The sequence below is a fragment of the Giraffa tippelskirchi genome, chromosome 2 (genome assembly GCF_054371585.1).
Source record: "Giraffa tippelskirchi isolate mGirTip1 chromosome 2, T2T-mGirTip1v1.2.pri, whole genome shotgun sequence".
Classification (NCBI taxonomy): Eukaryota; Metazoa; Chordata; class Mammalia; order Artiodactyla; family Giraffidae; genus Giraffa; species Giraffa tippelskirchi.
In genome coordinates this window covers 147,342,413-147,367,633 of record NC_137276.1, presented here as the reverse complement: position 1 = coordinate 147,367,633, position 25,221 = coordinate 147,342,413, and the positions used below count along the sequence as shown (strand labels likewise).

The 25,221-nt window shown below is 39.1% G+C and overlaps 1 protein-coding gene across 2 annotated transcripts in view; it reads right to left on the bottom strand.

Moving 5' to 3' along the window:
- The window catches only part of KCNMB2 (potassium calcium-activated channel subfamily M regulatory beta subunit 2), a 283,118-nt gene extending 258,215 nt beyond the window's left edge, over positions 1-24,903 (bottom strand). The window contains exon 1 of one of the 2 annotated variants that reach the window (XM_081570989.1): positions 24,689-24,903. The gene's annotated coding sequence lies outside the window, so the exon portion shown is untranslated. The remainder of the gene's footprint in view (positions 1-24,688) is intronic. The other variant, XM_081570990.1, reaches the window with a different exon arrangement.
- Between the last annotated feature and the right edge of the window lie 318 nt (positions 24,904-25,221).

Sequence of the window (25,221 nt, the reverse complement as noted above, 5' to 3'; positions counted from 1 at the left end):
CTTCTGAATTTAAATTATACTAATTTAATAGAAGTAGTGTGAATTTGAGCTTTTTGAAAGAGAAGCAAAAGCATAAGTGCTTTGTCTTGAAAAGGGTCCAATAATTGCGACAAAGGACTCAATTAAATTGATTTACCATTGGGTGACTTTTTCTATATCAGATAAAAACGAGGTGATTGTCTTTTCTTTTTGTTGATATCTTTTCTAATATGATTGTAGGTGATTCTGATGAGAGAACAAACATTGTTTCTTTAAATATAAATTGCTTATGTACTCTCTAAATCTCACTGTGATTTTAAGTTACTTTCTCTAATGACAAGTGGGGAATAGGCATAGTGCTTTGCTACCAATTGAAGTTTAAAGATTTAAAATCTAGTAAGTATTTGTTTTGAATCTTTATTAGAAATTCATTCAGATTTACTTATAACCATATCATCTTAAAGTTATTATTTTAAACACAGTTTTTTTGGAATTTCTTGGAAATGTTGATTAAGAGTAAGGACTTTGGAATCAGGATTGGATCATCTGAGATTGAATCAAAGTCTTGACTCACATTAACTCTATATCTTTGGCTGAGTTTCTGGATTTTTCTGTGCCTCAGTTTATCAGAAAAACAGAGATGATATGAAAACCTATTCATAGGTTTATCATCAGAATGAGATGATATGGTTCAGCGTGGATCCTGACACATAAATCAGTAATAAATATGTTCAATTCAGTTCAGTTACTCAGTTGTGTCTGACACTTTGTGATCCCATGGAGTGCAACACACCAGGCTTCCCTGTCCATCACCAACTCCCAGAGCCTACTCAAACTCATGTCCATTGAGTTGGTGATGCCATCCAACTATCTCATACTCGGTCGTCCCCTTCTCCTCCTGCCTTCAATCATTCCCAGCAACAGGATCCTTTCAAATGAGTCAGTTATTCCCATCAGTCAGTCAGTTCAGTCACTCAGTTGTGTCCGACTCTTTGCAACCTCATGGACTGCAGCACGCCAGGCCTCCCTGTCCATCACCAACTCCCGGAGTCCACTCAAACCCATGTCCATTGAGTCAGTGATGCCATCCAACCATCTCATCCTCTGTCGTCCCCTTCTCCTCCTGCCCTCAATCCTTCCCAGCATTAGGGTCTTTTCCAATGAGTCAACTCTTCGCATGAGGTGGCCAAAGTATTGGGGTTTCAGCTTCAACATCAGTCCTTCCAATGAACAACCAGGACTGATTTCCTTTAGGATGGACTTGTTGGATATTCTTGCAGTCCAAGGGACTCTCAACAGTCTTCTCCAACACCACAGTTCAAAAGCATCAGTTCTTCGGCACTCAGCTTTCTTTATAGTTCAACTCTCACATCCATACATGACCACTGGAAAAACCATAGCCTTGACTAAACGGACCTTTGTTGGCAAAGTAATGTCTCTGCTTTTAAATATGCTATCTAGGTTGGTCATAACCTTCCTTCCAAGGAGTAAGTGTCTTTTAATTTGATGGCTGCAATCACCATCAGCAGTGATTTTGGAGCCCCCCAAAATAAAGTCTGACACTATTTCCACTGTTTCCCCATCTACTTCCCATTAAGTGATGGGACCGGATGCCATGATCTTAGTTTTCTGAACGTTGAGCTTTAAGCCAACTTTTTCACTCTCCTCTTTCCCTTTCATCAAGAGGCTTTTTAGTTCTTCTTCACTTTCTGCCATAAGGGTGGTGTCATCTGCATATCTGAGGTTATTGATATTTCTCCCGGCAATCTTGATTCCAGCTTGTGTTTCTTCCAGCCCAGCGTTTCTCATAATGTACTCTGCATATAAGTTAAATTAGCAGGGTGACAATATACAGCCTTGACGTCCTCCTTTTCCTATTTGGAACCCGTCTGTTGTTCCATGTCCAGTTTTAACTGTTGCTTCCTGACCTGCATACAAGTTTCTCAAGAGACAGGTCAGATGGTCTGGTATTCCCATCTCTTTCAGAATTTTCCCATTCTTCCCATCAGGGGCCAAATTATTGGAGTTTTAGCTTCAGCATCAGTCCTTTCAATGAAGATTAAGGATTGATTTCCTTTAGGTTGGACTGGTTGTATCTCCTTGCTGTTCAAGGGGCTCTGAAGAGTCTTTTCCAACACCAGAGTTCAAAAGCATCAATTCTTCGATGCTCAGCTTTCTTTATAGTCCAACTCTCACATCCATACATGACTACAGGAAAAACCATATCTTTGACTAGACGGACCTTTGTTGGCAAAGTAATGTCTCTGCTTTTTAGTATGCTGTCTAGGTTAGTCGTAATTTTTCTTCCAGGAGCAAGCGTCCTTTAATTTCATGGCTGCAGTCACCATCTGCAGTGATTTTGGAGCCCCCCAAAATAAAATCAGCCACTGTTTCCATTGTTTCCCCTGAAGTGATGGGACCAGATGCCATGATCTTCGTTTTTTGAATGTTGAGTTTTAAGCCAACTTTTTCACTCTCCTCTTTCACTTTCACCAAGAAGCTCTTTAGTTCTTCTTCACTTTCTTTCAAAAGGGTGGTGTCATCTGCATATCTGAGGTTATTGATATTTCTCCTGGCAATCTTGATTCCAGCTTGTGCTTCATCCAGTCCAGCATTTCTCATGATGTACTCTGCATATACGGAGAAGGAAATGGCACCCCACTCCAGTATTCTTGCCTGGAAAATCCCATGGACAGAGGAGCCTGGTAGGCTGCAGTCCATGGGGTCGCTAAGAGTCGGACACTACTGAGCAACTTCACTTTCACTTTTCCGTTTCATGCACTGGAGAAGGAAATGGCAACCCACTCCAGTATTCTTGCCTGGAGAATCCCAGGGATGGCGGAGCCTGGTGGGCTGCCGTCTATGGGGTCGCACAGGGTCGGACACGACTGAAGCGACTTAGCAGCAGCAGCAGCACTCTGCATACAAGTTAAATAAGCAGGGGGATAATATACAGCCTTGATGTACTCCTTTCCCGATTTGGAACCAGTCTGTTGTTACATGTCCATTTCTAACTGTTGCTTCTTGATCTGCATACAGATTTCTCAGGAGGCAGATCAGGTGGTCTGGTATTCCCATCTCAGAAATTTTCCACAGTTTGGCTTTGGTATAGTCAATAAAGCAGAAGGAGATGATTTTCTGGAATTCTTGCTTTTTCGTTGATCCAACGGATGCTGGCAATTTGATCTCTGGTTCCTCTGCCTTTTCTAAATCCAGCTTGAACATCTGGAAGTTCACGGTTCACATACTGTTGAAGCCTGGCCTGGAGAATTTTGAGCATTACTTTGCTAGTGTGTGAGATGAGTGCAATTGTGTGGTAGTTTGAGCATTCTTTGGCATTGCCTTTCTTTGGGATTGGAATTAAAATTGACCTTTTCCAGTCCTGAGGCCACTGCTGCATTTTCCAAATTTGCTGGCATATTGAGTACAGCACTTTCACAGCATCATCTTTCAGGATTTGAAATAGCTCAACTGGAATTCCATCATCTCCCTTAGCTTTGTTCATAGTGATGCTTCCTAAGGCCCACCTGACTTCACATTCCAGGATGTCTGGTTCTAGGTGAGTGATCACACCATCCTGATTATTTGGATCATGAAGATCTTTTTTGTACAGTTCTTCTGTGTATTCTTGCCACCTCTTCGTAATATCTTCTGCTTCTGTTAGGTCCATACAATTTCTGTCCTCTATTGTGCCCATCTTTGCATGAAATGTTCTCTTGGTATCTCTAATTTTTTTGAAGAGATCTCTAGTCTTTCCCATTCTATTGTTTTTCTCTATTTCTTTGCATTGATCACTGAGGAATGCTTTCTTATCTCTCCCTGCTATTCTTTGGAACTTTGCATTCAAATGAGAATATCTTTCCTTTTCTCCTTTGCCTTTCACTTCTCTTATATTCTCAGCTATTTGTAAGGCCTCCTCAGACAACCATTTTGCCTTTTTGCATTTCTTTTTCTTGGGGATAGTCTTGATCCCTGCCTCCTGTATAGTGTCACGAACCTCCGTCTATGTAGGCACTCTGTCTATAAGATCTAATCCCTTGAATCTATTTGTCACTTCCACTGTATAATCGTAAGGGGTTTGATTTAGCTCATACCTGAATGGTCTAGTGGTTTTCCCTACTTTCTTCAATTTAAGTCTGAATTTGGCAATAAGGAGTTCATGATCTGAGCCACAGTCAGCTCCCGGTCTTGTTTTTGTTGACTGCATAGAGCTTCTCCATCTTTGGCTGCAAAGAATATAATCAATCTGATTTCAGTATTGACCATTTGGTGATGTCCATGTGTAGAGTCTTCTCTTGTATTGTTGGAAGAGGGTGTTTGCTATAACCAGTGCGTTCTCTTGGCAAAACTCTACTAGCCTTTGCCCTGCTTCATTCTGTACTCAGGGCAAAATTTGCCCGTTACTCCAGGTATTTCGTGACTTCCTACTTTTGCACTACAGTCCCCCTATAAAAAAAAAAAAGGACATCTTTTTTTGGGTGTTATTTCTAGAAGGTCTTGTAGGTCTTCATAGAACCGTTCATCTTCATCTTCTTCAGCATTATTGGTTGGGGCATAGATTTGGATTGCTGTGAAATTGAATGGTTTTTGGAAACTATCAGAGATCATTCCATCATTTTTGAGATTGCATCCAAGTACTGCATTTTGGACTCTTTTCTTTACTATGGTGGCTACTCCCTTTCTTCTAAAGGATTCTTGCTCACAGTAGTAGATGTAATGGTCATCTCGGTTAAATTCACCCATTCCAGTCCATTTTAGTTCATTGATTCCTAAAATGTCAGTACTCACTCTTGCCATCTCCTCTTTGATCACTTCTAATTTGCCTTAATTCATGGACCTAACATTCCATGTTCCTACACAATGTTGCTCTTTACAGCATCAGACTTTACTTCCATCACCAGTCACATCCACAACTGGGTGTTGTTTTTGCTTTGGCTCTGTCTCTTCATTCTTTCTGGAGTTGTTTCTCCACTGATCTCCAGTAGCATATTGAGCATCTACTGACCTGGGGAGTTCATCTTTCAGTGTCCTATCTTTTTGCCTTTTCATACTGTTCATAGGGTTCTCAAGGCAAGAATACTGAAGAGGTTTGCCATTCCCTTCTCCACTGGACCACATTTTGTCAGAACTCTCCACTATGACCCACCCATCCTGGGTGGCCCTACATGGCATGCTCATAGTTTCATTAAGTTAGACAAGTTTCATTGAGTTAGACTGATCAGATTGGTTAGTTTTCTGTGATTGTGGTTTACATTCTGTCTGGTCAATAAATGTTAGCTATTAATTTTAATATTTTTTGCTAGAACAGTTTGGTCCTGGGATATTCTTTTGCAATGATTTATTTCAATTATCTACTCTCTCTTTTCTGTCTACCATCACATATCTTGAGTTTATGTTCAGGAAAGCCAATATGAACAATCCCTGGTGTAAGAATCTCTGAAGTTAACCAGCCAACAAATGCCCAGTGCTACGTGACCTTCCTGTCCTCAGCCCCATACTCTGCCCATTTCTGTCTCTGGGGCACACTCCCCCTCATTTCTTGCACTCAAGTGGCTTGTCCATGTATCTGCTTTTTAATTTTGTTCTCCACAGGCATCCTTAAAAATTTATGTTGGCCAATATCTAGTAAGTCTTTCAAAAATTTTTCATCTAATCTTGTAAACACATCCAGACCAAGGCTAGCCCCAAATCAAATTTTTTGGTTTATTTTTTTTAGCATGATGCCAGATGGTACTTAGGTAGGATAATAAAGAAAATCTGTTTTCTTCCTCACATGTCATATATTTGTCATAAATCATAACTGACTTTTGTTGAATAACACTTTAGAAATTCATGTTTCAGGTGAAGGTTCAATTTGAATTTCATTTTAATATTTTATTAAAACTGATTTGCTTTTGTGAATATGAATTAATTCAATATCATTTTAGAGGAAATTTGTTGACAAGCAGTGATAAAAATCCAGCTAAGATAACACTTTGGCATAAAGTAGTTTTTTTTTTTCTTGTTAATCTTTATTGAGGAGATACCAGTAAGAAATCCTTAGCTCTTAATATGCCTTTGAAATACAGATAACATCAAACTGTACTACCTAGCAAAGAAGGAGGAAATCTAAGCACTATTGAGGGTGCTGTTAGAATTGACTGTGGCATTTATTCACAAATCCAGCAGACTACTGAGGCTTAAAATGTATAGCTTATTAGGTCATTACTTTTGAATACAAATTATAATAATTTCAGGGTATTAGAGTGTTTAAATTTCTATAAGGAAAAGCAAGGATAATTATTATATTTGCTTGAGTAAAACAGTTACAAAACAATAATAGAAGTGGAAGGACCTGTGATCCAAATTCTACTTAGACTGAGGAAAGGTAATTTTACAGGGAAGCAGCTCATGCACTACACTGATAAGGTCAAGGTCAATTTTGGGAAAATGGGATGGGAAGGAAATAAAGCTTATGATGCCACTGATATGTATTAGGTTATAGAAAGTATTAGGTAAAGAGAATTGGGACATAATTTATATTGTATCTGAAATGGGTTGTCAACCTGAATTAGCTTGGAGGTTGGTTGGCAGAATAGAATTATTTTGTTGTTTTGTTATTCAAAAGATAAGATTAAGGAAAAAATATAAAAATCATTTGATGATATGTTAAAAAAAATGTAAAATCTGTTATGAATCATTTCGCACCTTTACTTACTTCTCAGTGTCGAAGCTGGTGGTGTAAGTGCTGTTAAATCATTCCTCAACAGTTATCATTTAGAATCATATCTGTAAACCTTGGTTAGCATCTGGCTGAGGGCCAGCACCATGCATTAGGGGTTTACTTAGTGGGTAAGGAGAGAGCAGAGATAGATGTTAATCCACAGGAAAGCAGATTGCCTGGGTCAGCTGCTAGCAAGACCTTTGTGCACGAGTCCTATGCTTCCCTCTGTTTTCCTTGAACCCTGGGCATGGTCTTCTTGGGACCTCACAGTCCATCTTGCACACGGGAGCTTGTGCACGTTGGCACCAGGGTAGCAAATGTGTCAAATGGCCAGTGGATGTTAAATAAAATGCCTGAAAATTTGGGAGACAGCCTGATTCATCTTGAACCTCAGCTTCACTCCTTATAAGTTGTATTGCCTTGGGCAAGCCCACTTCTCTCTGAGCCTCAGTTTTCTCAAGCATAAAATGGAATACTATGAGCACTCATTTCCTGGGGCTGTTCTGATTATGCATGAGAGAATGTGTGTCAAATGCTTAGCACAATGCCTTGAACTTACTATGGGCTCACAAGCTACAGTCGATGTTGTGTAAAGGGCCTGCCATCTACAAAGTGCTCAATAAATGGTGTGTATCATTGTGGACATTTTTAAGGTCTTGTTAGCAGTGACCATATCAAAAATGAGCTGATATTCCTCCATGGTTATTGTCTCCCAGTCTTCTCTGGAAATGTCTGTGATTGGTGAAACAGGCTCCAGAGGCAGAGGTGATGGGTCCATATTTAGGCAGGCAATAAGGCCCGGAGGTTAGAGTCAGAGGAACTGGCTGGAATGCTGGTTCTGCCATTATTTGCTATGGGGCTTGGGGCAGGACTTTCAATGTCTTTGGACTTCGGTTTCCCTGTCTTAAAAAGAGAGTGATAATGCCCACTGCCCAGAGTTATAGGACTTCTAGCAGATGAATTCAGTGTGAATTCAACATGTTACCTGCAAATTAAGATAAGATGCTAGTTCATCAACTACCAAGAGGTCCTCATGGCCAGCCTGTCAAAAGAAAGAACCTATGTCCTTATTGGCTCTTTGTCAGCTGCTCTCACTCCTGCTTTCCTTTGGGGGGAAAATTTCCTTTAAAGAATGGTCTGCTTCCTTACCATCTGCTCAGTCTTTTAATGCCATTGAAACTGACTTTAATGCTTTACCTTTGTTTTGGAAAATGATCTCCTACTTCACAATCCCAAATCACAGAATCCAAAGCCCTTCTTCCTCTTTGAACTCTGTAATATTTGACATGATGACTTACTCTCACATTAATAAAAGCAAGAGGGACCATTTCTTGAGAGGCCACTGAGTGTGGTACTGGGCTAGCTCCCTTGCATTGTGATGTTGTGTAACTTACACAAAACCTCTAGGTGTATTATGGCCCTGTTTTATGGAAGAGGAAACTGGGCACATATATGTGAATTAACTTGCTTAGTGTAAGTCAACTGTCACATAATTGCTGTAGAGAGATTGGAACCCTGTTAACACTGCAGTTTCTTCTTGGGGTTTTTTCTTTTTCCTAGCTTCTATTTGGGGCTTCCCTCATAGCTCAGTTGATACGGAATCCCCCTGCAATGCAGGATCCCGGTTAGATTCCTGGGTTGCGAAGATCCCCTGGAGAAGGGAAAGGCTACCCACTCCAGTATTCTGGCCTGGAGAATTCCATGCACTATAGTCCATGGGGTCACAAAGAGTTGGACACGACTGAGCAACTTTCATTTTCTTTCACTTACACTAGCTTCTATTTGTAGTATTTCTCTATCAAAATACTCAAAGTACTCTGTTCATTTCTTAAGGCATTTGTCTCATTCTTAACTCCTGCAACTTGAAATAATTTCTGATAAATTTGTGATCTCCTGGAGGACCTCTTTTAGCATAATGCCTTGTTGAAACAAATTATTTTTCTATGAAGGGAACATTAGACAGAAAATCCTCTTTGGGCTTGTAAGTCTAAAGAATCACCACTAAGTAAGAACATAAAAACAACATCAACTCCTTCCTTCATTGTTCATTTACCTTTATAACCAATGTAACTGTGATTTTCTCAAACTAAGAGTTTCCTTTGGGTTAACTGGTCCAGAGACTTTTTCATAGTATTGCAGGGGTAGAGAAAGATAGCTTAAGAGATAAAATGTGCATATTTTCCTTAGAGGTTGCATCTGAAAACATCATTGCTGTTCTGATTAATGGATTAATGGTAAAGAATCCCAGCCAGGGTGGAGTGTAATGTGAATTAGATAAACTCTAGGTTAGGTAATGCTCCGGAGAGAAATTTGAGCAAGTTTGTGTGATGCCCAGATGGACCGTAAACAAGAGACAATGAGTGTTGTTACTTTTCCTGCTGACCTTTATTTAACAGAACTCTCTCATTAGAAAAGAGCTTTCTTTAGCTTATTGTTAACATTGCTGTTTGTTCACCTGCTTTGAAAAAGGAACAGGCAAGGGCAACCACTGAGGTAGATTAATAGTTTGCCTGCTTCATGTTGTGCAATGTTCTTTTCTTTCTATCTCTTTAGGCCAATAACAAAGATAAACAGATAGATAGGGCTTCCCTGATGGCTCAGTGGTAAAGAATCTGCCTGCCAAGCAGGAGATGCAGGTTTGATCCCTGGGTCAGTAAGATCCCCTGGAGAAGGAAATGGCAACCCACTCCAATATTCTTGCCTGGGGAAATCCCATGGACAGAGAAGCCTGGCAGGCTACAGTCCATAGGGTCTCAAAAGAGTCAGACATGACTGAGCAACTAAACAACAATAGTTAGATACTTTCAGTGGGCAAGGGGTTATATATACATATTCAGTGGGCAAGGGGATGATGTATGAAGTGGATGCAAAGCGTAATATGGGACACACCAATATTTTAAAGAAAAGTATACTAAAATATAGGCTTCTCTGGAAACTCAGCTGGTAAAGAATCCTCCTGCAATGTAGGAGACCCTGGTTTGATTCCTGGGTCGGGAAGATCCCCTGGAGAAGGGATATAGGCTACCCACTCCAGTATTCTTGGGCTTCCCTGGAGACTCAAATGGTAAAAAATTTGCCTGCAATGTGGGAGACTCGGGTTCGATCCCTGGGTCGGGAAGATCCCCTGGAGGAGGGCATGGAAACCCATTCCAGTATTCTTACCTGGAGAATTCCCATGGACAGAGGAGCCTGGCAGGCTACAGTCCATGGGGTTGCAAAGAGGCGGACACAACTGAGTGACTAAGCACAGCACAGCACATACTAAAATAGAGACGACTACTACTAATAAAATGGCCATTTTTCTGTAGGTGAAAATAAAATAACTGAATATAGGAAATTTCACATGGCTCAATGTTTTAAAGACACCTTGTTATATTGAACAAAATCTTGTAATGTATGTGATACTATCCCACTTAACTAATAGAGACAAAGTTCAGAGAAGTTAAATGATTTGCCAGAGGACACATACTAGATGGTATTCAAACTCAAGACACCTTTTATTTTATTCCTTAAGTCTTTCTTTTTATAAAATACAGTTCCCCTCTTTATAAAATTTATAAATTGAATAATATAAACAATAAAAATGATGTATAACTGTGTGATAGGAACCAGCCAAAGGTAAAATCTGCTGAAAGAGTTCAAAGACTGGAGAGAAGTGCCTTCTAGATTGGAGGGCAAGGAATGCAAAAGGTAAAGGAGATGGAAAAGGAATGAGAGAAGGTTATATCCAGAAGGGACCATTTGAGAGCTGGTAGGAGTTTGACAGGTGAAAGTGAAGGGGGTGAGAGACCGTCCCTGGATGTCAGAAATGCATTAGGCCAAGGAGCAAAGTTGTAACACAGAGTGAGAGGAGCAAGGTAAAGATTAGGCGGGAAACTTATCAGGATACCAGAAATTGGAGAATCTTGATTTCCAGTCCTGGGAGAAGACTTTATTTGCTTGATTAAACAAGAGTCGTGGAAGGGCTGTGATTAGGGAAGCTCCAAGGTCACACTCTGTAACTATGCTAAAGCACAGGAAGATCTATGTAGAAGAAAATAGGCTGGGAAAGGGTTGAGCAGTTTTTCTCAAAATTTATGTGTAATAGATCTACTTTGGGTGTTCGATAAACTTTCAGGTCTCACCCCAAAATATTCTGATTAAACATAAGCCACACAAATTGATATTTTTTTAAAAAAAAAAACCTTCCCTGGTCATTCTTGTGTAGGTGATTTAAGGACAGCACTTTGAAAAATCAGACTAGGAGCAAGGAGGTTGGCTAGCAAACTATCCTCATAACCAAGGTGTGAGAATGAAGGTTCTCATTTGCATAGGGAGGTATAAAAGGCACAGATGTAAAAGATATTTTGTAGGAAGAATCAATAGGACTCAGGTTGGTTAGGTCTACAGTTAGAGGAGGATTCAAAGACCATGGTTGGTTTCAAAACCTGGCCAAAAGTGGCACAGTGAATAGAAACATGAGGCAGAGTGGGTTTATCAGGTCTTAACATGAGTTTAATTTTGCCAAAATTTTGCAGTGTAAAATGGCAGCCACAGGGAAATGTCTACCAGGCAGCAGGCAACATAGGACTTGACTTAGGGGCCAGGTCACACTTAGAGAGATGGTTTAAGCTATAGGTGTAGACAGATAATACTTTCAATTACTGAAAGAATGTAAAAAGATAGAAAAGGAAAAAGAAGACTCAGTAAAGAGGAAAGATAGGAAAAAATTGTAAGGCAGGAGGGGACCTGGGAAGTTAAACATGATTAAAGTCAAGGGAAGAAAGGATTTCAAGGGAGAAAAAAGAAATAGAGAGAGAGCCAGAGAGAGAGAAAGAGAAACAGAGAGGATAGTCCACAGTTTTGAATGCTGTAGAGTGATCAAGAATCCTGGGGGTTGTGGAAAGGTCAACAAATTGGATGATAAAGGATTCTTAGAAAGGGTGAAGAGGGCAGTCACAGGAAAGCAGTGTGGTCAGAAATGATGCACTGGTGCCTTAAAAATAAAAGAGGAGCAATAAAGTGGAGATAGTAAGTACAAACCACAATTTCAAAATGTTTTTTGACGAAAGAAAACTCTAGTCACTTTCCAGTGTTCCATAACCTCACCATCTATCCAGTTATTCAAGCCAGAAATCTAACATTATCCTTGACACCCCCTTCTTCACCCATCTACTCTCAAAATCAGCCCCTCACCAACTCCATGATGTGACTGCCTACACACATCTCCTTCTGTCCACTTTTCTGCCATCATGCTGCCTCCTGGTCCAGGCTACCATCATACGGATTACACTACAGCCTTTCAACTGGCTTCTCTGTGTCCACTCCTGATCTTCTCCCTTTTGATCATCACATTGCAGCAGAGATACCTTTGCAAAGCACAAATATCTAGTCAGCCCCCAGTTTAACATTGTGGATACTTTTCCCCTGCTCTTAGAATAAAGAGCAGCAAACACTTAACATGGCCTGCAAGGTCCTAACTAGCCAAGCTCTTCCTGCCTTTCCAGCCTTATCTTTAACCAGATGTTGCTTGATTCCTGCCCTCCAGCCATTCTGGCCATCTATTAGAGGCACAGTCCTCATCTACTCTCTCTAACAGGCTTCCTTTTTATCTATTTACTAATTTTTTAATTTACTAATTTTCACTAGAATATAACTACCTGATGTGAACAGCTGACTCATTGGAAAAGACTCTGAATCTGGCAAAGATTGAGGGCAGGAGGAGAAGTGGGCAACAGAGGATGAGGTGGTTGGATGGCATCACCAACTCAATGGACATGAATTTTAGCAAACTCTGGGAGAGAGTGAAGGACAGGGAAGCCTGGCGTGCTGCAGTCCATGGGATCACAAAGAGTCAGACACTACTTAGCAACTGAACAACAACAAGCTCCATAAGGGCCAGAAATTCCCCCTCTCTCCATGCCCACCCCCCACACACACACTTAGCGCTTGGTCGATGTTGTGTAGGTTAACAGCCATGGGTTAGCCTTTGCTCATGCTTTCTCTCTGCCTAGAAAGCTTCTCTTCTCATCCCTGCTGCTTTTACACTTGCTCTTTTTCTTTCACTTTTATGCTTCTTCATTAAACAACTCAGTCGTCACTTTCTCAGAGAAGCTTTCCCTGACATCCTTGACTACCCTAATGTCTCCAATTAAATAATCTCTTAGTGTTTATTACCTTTGTAATTGTATGTTTATTTGTGGGACCATATGAATACTGTCTTTCTCATTCAGGACTGTCACCTCCATGGTTGGGGGGAAGGGGTTCATTTTGATTTGGCTCAATGTCGTAACCCCCAAACCCATCACAGTGTTTAGTCCACAGTGAAAGTTCAATTCAGATTTGTTAAATAAATGAATGAATACTTGCAGGAATGCAGATATAAAATGAGGATTGATAAGCAGTGGGAAGATGGAGAACAGATTTTTTTTTTTTTAAAGTACGAACATGGACACCTGAACATATTCATAGGCCACAGGGGAGAATCTTCTACTAAACTATCTGAAATCAAAATTACACACAGGCAACTTTTCATATAGACATGAATCATCTTCTATTTTCTTTGCACCATTTTTTTTCTTTTTTCAGTTCCAGTTTAGCAGATAATAAATCCACTTGTCAATGAGGAAATAGGCCTAGAAGATTGAGAAGCAGGTCGTAATAGATACTCTCTAGCCACTTTTCTCCACATCAGGGCTATTGTTGTCTTTTATACACCTGGAAAGATTTTATCAAATTTGGTAACATATTATCTAGGCCTTCCTTTTCCTTTTGATATGAACTTTATTTCCCTCTCTCTTTTCTTTTGATTCATTCCAGCAGAGAATTGAGTCTGTGCTGTTCTATTTTTATGTTTTTAAAGCAAATAGTTACCTTGAGTTGTCTACACAGAGAGCCCCACATGGCTGTTCCCAAGCACCACACAGGATCAAAAAAAACCACCAGGAAGTGAAGTTAAACCAGTCATTGATCATCCTCACAGAGAGGAAGAAACTGGACCAGTCCTGTTGCAATTTTGTCTAAAGTTAGGTTTTATTTTCTTCTGGATCTCAGCTTGTTGCCCCGTCCCCCTCCTGCCTCCAGTTTCTTCATTTGGAATAAACTGGAAAATTAAAAAATATCCAGAGAAAATCAGTGGTCCCAGATTTACTTAGAAGTATAATCCTTTTGAGAAAATTATAGTTCAGCTTGATAGAACTACAAATTCTTTCTATGGTCAGACATTTTTGGATGCTCATACACAACCAAACTCAAAAATTATGTCATGGGCAAGATTTACCAAGGGTTTCTTTCTCCTTCTCATAAAGTGCTTTATGCAGCATGGCCACAGTGATCGTCTGCATCTGATGCAGAGCAAGAAAAGTTCTAGATTTGCATTTGAATTGCTGCCTATTTTTCAACTTTCTGAGTTTCACTTTGAAAGATATTTTACTTTTGTAGATAAGAATTATGGAGTCAGGCACATGACTTTAACCAGCTTCCTAGTTAAAAAAATTAAACAATAATAATAATAATAATAAATTAGTCTGAAAAAACCAACCTAATTATTTTTAAAGTCCTGAACTATGTCACAAAATACAGTGGAATCCCCCAGACTTGCATAGTGTTGTAAAGGCTTTGTTTTGACCAAGTTCCAAATTGAATCCTCCTTCGGTAGAAGCCTACATGGGTTGGTTTTGTAAATCATTTCCAATTGTAAATGCCTGTGAATTACAATTCTGTGAATAACAGGCAACCTCAGGATTCACAAGCCCTTCTTTCCTTCCTCTTCCATAAGAGCCTTGTCTACACCATAGTTCACGAAGAGGATTCAGTGGAATTAAGACTTGTGTAGTTTCTAGAACCCTAAATGTCCAGTCCAGCAGCCTGGTAAATAATGATAAGATGTTAAATTCTTATCATGGTAATATAACTTCTGTAATATGGCTTTACCTCAGGGAACAGGGAAGCCTGGCATGCTGCAGTCTATGGTGTCACAAAGAGTCGAATATGACTGAGTGACTGAACAACAGGGGATAGCATGAAGAGGGGAGTGTGTGTCAGTCACAAAGTTACTTTAAAAATATGATATATATTTAATACAGTTCTATTCACCTGAGAATTATAAAAAATATAGTGTCTGCTCTCAAGGAGTTTGCAACCTAATTATCTAGTCTAAAATTATACTTTAAAATGTAGTTATATATTTTACTACTTGCCTAACTATTCTTTTTTACATATTAAGTGGATTTATTGAACACTGAAAATGAGCTCTTATGTCCAGAGAGTTCTGGAGTTTTAATTTCACCCAGGAAAACACCAAGGTGACAAGGAACCTGCATGTGGGATTCATCTGACATTTTCCTCATTTAGTACAAATGCTGGCAAATGTAAACCAAAGCCTTCCTGTCTAGTAATATAAGCATCTTCTCTTTCTTTCATAAGAAGTCCACAGGCTTGGCATTTTGACAACTGATTTATTCCCTCCCCTCCCTGTGAGCTGAAATTCTCACCCAGGCTCATCTGTCACCCTGGCTTTGATGAGGGGGAATTTAGGAAATTGCTGTCTGAGGCTGTCAAACTCCAAGCTGGCTTCGAATGGAAGTCCCATCATACTCTTCACAAGATCGGGTAGTGACTGTGGATAGACAGTAGCAAGGAAAGGACGGGAAAACAGTCTCTAATGCACCTGAAGGACCTAAGAGTAAAGACAGGTGAGACCACAGGTGAACAAGAAGTGAGTAAGAGCAGGCAAGGTCCAGGCTTCATTATTAAAAAAATAGTTCCTTCCATGAAGCACTCTGTTTCTGAGGTGCATGACTGAGTTGTCCACTTGGTCATTTACCCTCCTTGGGTCAAAATGGATACTAAGAAACCTAGTGTAGACATCAGTTCAGTTTAGCTCAGTTCAGTTGCTCAGTTGTGTTAGACTCTTTGTGACCCCATGGACTGCAGCACACCAGGCCTCCCTGTCCATCACCAACTCTCGGAGTTTACTCAGACTCATGTCCATTGAGTCGGTGATGCCATCCAACCATCTCATCCTCTGTTGCCCCTTCTCCACCCACCATCAATCTTTCCTAGCATCAGGGTCTTTCCAAATGAGTCAGTTCTTCACATCAGGTGGCCAAAGTATATGAGTTTCAGCTTCAGCATCAGTCCTTCCAATGAATATCTAGGACTGATTTCCTTTAGGATGGATTGGTTGGATCTCCTTGCAGTCCAAGGGACTCTCAAGAGTCTTCTCCAACACTACCGTTCAAAAACATCAATTATTTGGTGCTCAGCTTTCTTCACAGTCCAACTCTCACATCCATACATGACTACTGGAAAAACCACAGCCTGGACTAGACGGACCTTTGTTGGCAAAGTAATGTCTCTGCTTTTTAATATGCTGTCTAGGTCGGTCATAACTTTTCTTCCAAGGAGCAAGCATCCTTTAACTTCATGGCTGCAGTCACCATCTGCAGTGACTTTGGAGCCCCCAAAAATAAAGTCTGTCACTGTTTCCATTGTTTCCCCATCTATTTGCCATGAAGTGATGGGGCCAGTTGCCATAATCTTAGTTTTCTGAATGCTGAGTTTTAAGCCAACTTTTTCACTCTCCTCTTTCACTTTCATAAAGAGGTTCTTTAGTTCTTCTTCACTTTTTGCCATAAGTATAGACATAACTGACTCATTTATTCAAGAAAGAAATCTAATATAGACATAATTGATTCCTTTATTCAAGAAATACTTATTGAGCATTAACTGCTGCCAGGAGCTCTACTAGGCACTGGAAATATTATCATGACTATGACCCAGTCCTTAACCTCTAGGGACTTAGAATTTCACTGAGGAGGAGGCAAGCAGATAAGTGAACCAAAGATTACAGCACAGTGTGCTAAGGGCCATGGTAGAAATATGTACAGAGTATTTTAGAGCAAAAAGGAGCAATTTCTTTTGAAGATTTTTTAAAAAATCAAACCGTGAAAATCTATGACATCTTTAGGACAATGGCATGTCTCCATTTTTGGAGAGATCTATCACTGTTGGGACCAGTTGCACTTAAGCATGTGGATTTGAGAAATGACAAAATACTAAAGGAAACACCCACACAAATACAGTACTTACTGGCCCAAAGCAACCTTCAAGAATATGAATTCTGAGAAGTTGTTTGGTGCAGGATGAAGTTCAGAACTGATTAAAGTTTAGCCTATGTAGTAGATTAGTATTTGAGTTTCCCAATAGTTTAATTGGTGGTGCTGATTTCTATTGAGCAATTGAATGAAGTTAAATTGCTATACATAAATAATTTAGTAATATAAATCTAGAATAATTGATGATGCTAATTGCCAATTTCATGCACTTCCTGCACAAAAGTCCTATTGGATGATGATGCGTTCAGTTTACCAGTAAGTCAGCCCATACAGCCGTAAGCAGTGAAGACAGGAAATGTAGAAACTGGAGCTCAACAAGGCTGAAGAAAGACCCTTGGTTAAGGTCCTTTTAAAACAAATCTATAAAATTTGGTTTCATATCTCAGAAAGCAGATAGTTTCTTGATTTTTCCAAATTTGCATCTCTCATTTTGGTTCTAATAAGAGATGAGCAAATGTCATACATTTCAGGAAATTCTGTTTCTAGTGCTGACCAGATGCTCAAACACCTTGAATTCTTATATGATGTCTAAATGCTTAAATGACTCTTAAATGATAACTACTGAATGAGCTTAGAGGAATGTAGAAGCAAGAAATAAGAACTAAAGAGATATTTGAAATCAAAACTCTCAGTGTCATAATACATGCATGCTCAGTCTCTCAGTTGTGTCCGACTCTTTGAGACCCCATGGACTGTAGGCCACCAGGCTCCTCTGTCCATGGAATTTTTCAGGCAAGCATATAGAGTGGGTTGCCATTTCCTCCTCCAGGAGATCTTCCTGATCCATGGATTGAACCAGAGTCTCCTGCGTCTCCTGCACTGGCAGGCAGATTCTTTACCCTGCACCATCTGGAAAGCCCATGGCATAATACATATAATGTTTAAAGTTCATTGTAGGTAATGATAGTTAAAGTGGTGATAGGTAATATGTATTATGTACTTAATTTGTGCCAAGCACACGGCTAACAGCTATGCATAGATTATCTCATTTAATCCTCATGACCCCAGTGTGTACTATGACTATCTGCACTTCTGCTGAGGAAAAGGAGCTCAAACTAAGTTTAAATAACAGGAATGAGCAGATCTGGGATCCAAACTAAGGTCTTCATGGCTGTGAAACTGGTGTTTCCATGCTCCATTATACTGCATTCTAGAGACTAATGTTTTTCTTGAGAAGCAAGTTAGCATTCATTTAAGTAGTTTCACTGCAGTTTGAGTCTACTTTTTGTTTAAGGAAGGAATCCATGAGGCATACACATGTTCATAGAGGAGAGAAAAATCTTTTCTTCAGGTCCTCCCTTTTAAAAAAAATTTCCCTAATCACTAGCAGCCTTTACTCACTAGATATATTAAAGATAGTTAATCTGACATTCTATTTATTAGGAGTCTCTATGGCTGAAGGGAGAGTAAATTTCAATAGCTTACTAGTTCTTTGACCTTGAGCAGTTTTAATGATTAAATTATCTACACCTTGGTTTTCTTAACTGTTCAATGAAAAGTATATTTGCTACTCTGACACACTGTAAAGATTAAATGACAATGAAAACACTATTACTTTTTAAGCATCTCCTCTGTGCCCAGCACTCTAATGGGGGCACTGGCATACATTATCACATTTAATCTTTAACCCAAAGAAGTAGATATTATTATCACCATTTACCAGTGAGGAAACTGAGACTTGTTAAGATTAAAATCTGGTCACACAGCTATGAAGTGAAAAAGGTAAGTTTCAGACCAAACCTGTCTATTCCTAAAGCCCGTGTTTGTCTCAGATTTTATATCCTTTTCAGATTACACTTCTCTTCAATATAGAAATATTAGGAATTATTATTTGTACTCATTTTGGAAAATAAGATTCTTTTATTACAGCTTATTTATTTGAAAATGTGTACCTTGTGAGTGGTAAAGAGATCACTGTTAACCAGACCAGGAGACTGATCATGGTGATTTTGAGAGAAAGAAATGAATGTAAGTGAATAGTACAGTTGTTGATTGTTATTGATTGATTCCAATTGCCACACGGGATACTGGGCCTTGTAGGCTCAGAGAGGCATATTGATTCCAACTGTACCTTTCAATGTAGTTTGCCATCCCTTCCCCCATGACCAGAAGAGCACAGGAAACATAGGATGCGTCTATGTCCTCAGTCATTTATGTAGATCTGTGAAGATGCCTTTTTGAAATAGAAGTCAGCTTTTGGATAAGATCAAATTGAGGCAAATTGAATTTTTATTTGCTTTGACATAGATTGGGATCAGTGATGTGATTATTTTCCTTCCTATGTAGGAAGGAGAAAGAAAATCATCTTGATAAATCTCCTTGACTTTCTTCAAGGTGTTCAGTATCTTTTTTTTGTTGTTAAAGAAAAGATGATATGACATAAAGATTAGACCCTGGGGTTGAAAAACTTCTGTGTGGAGCCTAACGCAATAGATTTTGATGGGGGAAAACATTCAGTTCCTACATTCAACAGTTTATTCATCCACTTGACTATTGGTGCTATAGGATACATCAGGGAACAAAACAAAGTCCTTACTCTCATTGCGTTTACATTCTAATAGGAGAGAGACAGGCAATAAAAACTCAGTGTACAATATTTTGAGGGATTATTTGGTATACTATAGAGAAAAAGCAGGGACTAGGAATCAGAACTGTGCAAGGGGTGTGATTTGAAACAAGGTTTTCAGGGAAGTCTTCTCTGACAAAGTGGCATTTGGCTGAGACCAGAAGAAAGTGAGAAACTTAATCCAGTGGCTATGGAGGGAAGAATTTTGCAGGCACAGAAAAGTTAAAGGCTCTGGGGTTTGAATGTGTGGCCTGTTTGAAGAATAGCCAGGAGGACCCGACTGAGCAACTTCACTTTCACTTTTCTCTTTCATGCACTGGAGAAGGAAATGGCAACCTACTCCAGTATTCTTGCCTGGAGAATCCCGGGGACGGTGGAGCGTGGTGGGCTGCCGTCTATGGGGTCGCACAGAGTCGGACAAGACTGAAGCGACTTAGCAGCAGCAGCAGCAGCAGCAGTATGGCTGAAATGAAGGGCTAAAAGTACAGTCATAGGAGAAGGGCCCAGAGAGGAATCCAGCTGCTGATCATGCGTGGCCTGTGTGCCATTGGAAGGATTTGGCTTTTATCTGTAGTCGGATGGGAAGATATCGGAGGCTTTTGAGGAAAAGATATTATGATATAACCAATTTTGAAATGTCCACTAATGTTGGGTACAGAATAGAATAGGTACATGGGAGCACAGAGAGGACGAAGCTAAAGATCAATGGTGAAAACATTGTAGTGATCTAAGAGTTGGGGATAACTTGCCCAGAGTGGTTAGAGTGGGAATATTGAAGTAGTTGAATTCTAGGTACACTTTAAGGTAGAGGCAATGGGATTATTTGTGATGTGTCAAGGGAAGAGAGGATTCAAATAGGACTCAAGTAAGTAGAAGGATAGAGTTTCCACTTACACACATGGGGGAAATATGGGAGGAGAACATTCAGAAATTTGACTTTCAGGATGTTAAGTATAAGGTGCTTATAAGGCATTTAAGTTTTGTAAGAAATTGAATATGTAAGTTTGGAGGTTAGGGGAAAAGTCTAGGTTAGGAATTAGAATTTGTGAGATGTTTATAATTTCTAAGGACTTGAGACTCATTTAGGGAGTAAATATATAGACAAAAGACAGAGAAGCCTGGTATATTGCAGTCTGTGGGGCTGCAAGGTGTCAAATACAACTTAGCAACTGAACAACAATATAGATAAAAAAGAGATTTATAACTGAGTCACAAATCAGTCCAACATTTAAACATTTAGGAGATAATGAGGAACAAGTAAATGATGGATACTAGAAAAAAATTACTCTATCTATAGAATTATACACACACACACACACACACACACACACATTCTCCTTTTCTAAGAAATCTAAGTTGAGGTAGGAATCAGTCTCTGAGAAAGGGTGATGCTGAATTTTTCATGATGTAACAAGAAACCCAGGAGGAAGGTGTCTAATAGGAAATAGAACTTCTCCTCAGTCTTGCTTGGATCAAAAAATTACTTTGGAATTTAGGGTGAAGACATAGTGTGTGATATAATGTATGATAATGAGAAAAGATGGCAGCATGGTTGGAAAAGAAACATGGATAAATTTTGATGTTAATCTTGTGACTATTAATATAATATCTTCTTTTTGAAAAAATATTAAGAACTCTAAAAATCTTAGCAACAAATAATTAAAAAGAATAAAATATATCAATAATACCAACTGAGATAACTACTGCCCACATTTTGATGCAGCTTTTTTCTAGTTTTCTATCATACACACATATATATTAAAATCAGGATTATATGTACATTATTGTGGTCTTCTGTTTTATTTTATATAATAGCAGGAATATTTTTAGATTTAATTTTCATATTTTGGTACAAGGAGAGAGATGATCAAAGAGAAGATTGTGCTAGTTTGAGAAATGTCTGGTCGGATATCTATTGATAAAGTAGAATGATGACTGGGTGTGTAAATGAGAGAAACAGAGAACAAAGATGATGATACTGGCCTTGGTAACTTGTGTCTTAGTGACTGATACAAGGGCTGGGCTACCCGTGGGGACTGAGAAAAAAAGACTGACCAAAGCTTTGCTTATTTTTTTATGTCAGGGTAGATTCCACACTTGCTTTCTCTATATCTGGAGCATTGTTGCTTTTTCATTACTAGATGTAGCAGAAATTAAAAGGAAAGGATATTTGGAAATGTTTTGGTTGATATCTATTTATGTAAACAGGTAATGAAATTAACTTGTGACTCAAAGTAGGTTATTTTGACTAAATTACTTGGTTTGGCTTTCCCTACCAGAGAAAGAAAAAAAATCATCATATTTCCCCTGTATTTTTCATGTTGTAGGGATTTCAGTATAAACAAATACACCACCAAAATATTATATAGAGACTTTTCCCACAAATCTGTAAAAATTATGAAAAATGATTTTAGTTGATCAGTAAAATGTTATGGGTATGACCACTGCAAAATAATTTCTTCTGGTGACAACTTTGATGTCTTAGAATGCCTCTAAAATAAATGCCTAATTAGATGAGATTCAGAAGATATTGGTAAAACCAGAACCAGTGAAAGTTCTTTTCAAATGAATACAATTAATGAAAACAACAGAAACAATATTCAGTTGTAATCTGACAGTAGTGACTAAATGTGTGTGTTTCTGTTTATGTATTATGAGCTCTCTTTTTCTGTATATGATTGGTGTATATTCTGTATATGATTCTTGATTGGTGAACATAATTGGCTAGAGATGAGACTTTACAAGGTCAAGGTCACACATTCCGCTAGCCACGTAGAAGTAGAAAACAATGTCATACCCATCAATTACACTAGAAATTCTGATGATTGTTTCTTGGACATGTGCTATTGATCACATAAAGACTAGCCAAGGGAGTTTGACTGGTTCAATAACAATCATCACACTATTAGGATAAAGGAACACACAACTTTAAGCATAGATGCTACATACTACAGGGCAATGATTTCAACTTTGTATGTTTGTGAATGGCACTATGTACACAGAAGCTCACAAATTTGCAAACTCAACTGCATCATAGAAGAGAAAAAGCCCCACTTAGCCTTGATTCCAGTATTTAGCTGAAAACATACTATAATTGTCTTTCACTTTTATTTCTACTTAATACTACATTAATATAGAAGTTTGAGATATACTGAAAAATATTACATTCTTTTATGAATATACAAGTATTCTGTGTATCTTCACCATTCATTATCACCAAAACAATGCATCAGAATATAGTTTTTCAAAATCTAAAGTAACATCTTTGCATCTTGGAGTTTGTGAAGTCTAAGAGAGAAATAACACAATAGCACGGAGCAATTCAGTCACTACGTTTCTGCCACTTCACATTGAGGGTCACATGCAATGACAAATACTGAAACTTGCACCATACATCAAGTTGGAGAGACACTGGTTTCTGATCGTTGCATTTTTGCTAAAAAGAAAATAAATAGCTTATGATTTCCTGACATTTCCTTTTCTGATTGAGCTATACCAATTCCATAATAAAGTACAAAGCAGTGTAAGTTCCCCCTGCAAATCCACTCATTATCCACTGGACTTTGGAACCCAAATGCCCCTCTCATCTCACAAGGAGGACTGTGCTCTTATGCTGTTCTTTTAAAAAAAAACAAAAAAGGAAAAAAAAGCTGAACCAAGTCTATAACCTCTAACGAATCACCATTTCCATCTGCAGCCCTGGCAGTTGTTTAAAAGCAAGAGCAGGAACAGAGAGCAAGCCCCTTCTTTAGTGCAAAACTCTTGATCTGCTTTAACCAAACCATTTATACAGTGTGGATCAGCCTTTCAATATGCAAAATGGACGAAGGTACCCAATTTTCTTTTATAATAGATTAAATTCAAAGTAGTTTTATCAGGGAAATCCACTGTAATCTTCTAATTTCCCTTTTAAAAAATTAGTCTCTGGCTATCAAAACACACCGACCATAGGAATAAAATATTTATCTAACAGGTTTCAAGTCTTACGGACAGCTTCCTCTTTTTTTTTTTTTCTCGGACCTTTATGCCTCCCACCCACCAAAGTCTTCGCTCAACCCTACAGCAGCCCAGCTGGCACCACAGAGAAGAAGCAAACTGTTTTCTCCGTGACCTCTAAGCATTCTACTCCACGGGAAAAGCAACGTGGAATGCACACTCAGCAGGCTAAGAGTCTAGAGCCAGTTTGTCCTCGAGGCATTGCTGCCATAAAACATAACAGTATCCACAGTGTTTTGCTTTAAGCAGATCGGTCTCCCACTCCCTCTCTCCCCTTCCTGCTTCTCACTCTGCACCTGCCTGCAATTCACGACCCATACAGCACAGAGCAAACAAAAAAGCACGAAACAGCAACAGATTCCTTTGTTTTACATGCAAATCCTACCTCCGGTAGTTGTCACATCTTCCTCAAAAGCCACGCTTAATTTTTAATGACAGCGATCCAGTGCAGTCCTCCAAATAGCCACCGGTAATCATCATTACCTCTTGTGCCTAAAGCCTTTCAGGACCATTAGTGTCACAACCCTTGTTAACTCATAGCTTTAATACTCCCTGCTCAAAATGTCTGAAAGAGTTTGGAAGGACAATAGGAGTGACAGGCACGCTAGACAGCCATGCTTGAAATTAGTTATCTGAAGCTCCGTTAAAGCTGCTTCTTACTGTTTTTAAAGCGTGCAGGAGGTAGGATTTATTAGCCTATGATGGGCACGCTGTTTCTGTTTTTATTAAATACTGTAATAGGCTGTCTGTTAGCAATGCTGTGATAGGTCCAACATCAGTTCCCCACTGCTTTCAAATTCTCATATTAAAAGAGAGAGAGAGGGCTCAGACTTCCTTACCGAGACTGAGATCGACACCACCCTGCCTACTGGATCATATTGCCAAATTCTTTTTAACTATAGGAGAGAGAATTTCTTTTGCAAATTGGTGTTTTTACATGGAAAGAGAAGTTGAGAATAAACATTCTAGGATTCCCCAAACAATTCTCACTCCCAGCAAGGGAATCCTTCCCTTCTCAGTTACAAAAATAAGAATTCTCTGGAGATAGGTAAAAGAATCAGTCCCCATAGGAAACGTTCTCATCATTACCGAGGAGGTAGGGTTCAGGGCATACATTTACATGAAATTTCAAATTAGTTATCAAAGGGATTGAAAGGATCAATGAGCACATCTATTATTTCATACTAATTTACAAAGCTCTATGTTCCAGTTTGAAGCAGTCATGTGCCCGGCTCTACTGTCCAAATAAAAAGAATGAATGATGGGTGCAAGGGATGGGGAAGTGTATATTACCTTGATCCACTTTGGACAGTTGTGATCATGGAAGGTGGAAGAGGGATTTCTTACCATTGGTCAGAGAAGACGGTAATTACTTGCTAGAAGTGCTACTCTGAAAAGTTCTATGTACTTCTCCAAGTAGGGAAGCAGAAGAAAGTTCTTGGTGGCTCACAGTAACGCAGAGGATGTGTTCTGCTTCCACTACTCAGGTTTAGTCCTTTCCTTCTGTTCTTCTTTCTCCCCTCCTGCTACCCCAGGAGCAGTAGTTTTATACTGGTTACTATGGAAACCAAGTGGTCTGCTCCAGGGGAGGGGCTTAGAGAAAGCAGCAGATGGAATATGAAGGGAACTCTACTATACTGGCCTTTAGAAGTGAAAATGACGTGGGATTAACAAGCAAACTACTGCAAAACAAAATCTTAAAGGAGATGATTGCAGATCAACACTATTTAATTACTGGTATTTTTGTTATCTGGAAGTATTGTTATGATTATAGCATCCATTATTTATTATATGCAAGAACTGAATATCTGAATTGCTCAGATATCTGATTTTTTTTAAAAGACATATTTTCCCTTTCTCTCTTTTTTTTCCTTTCCTAA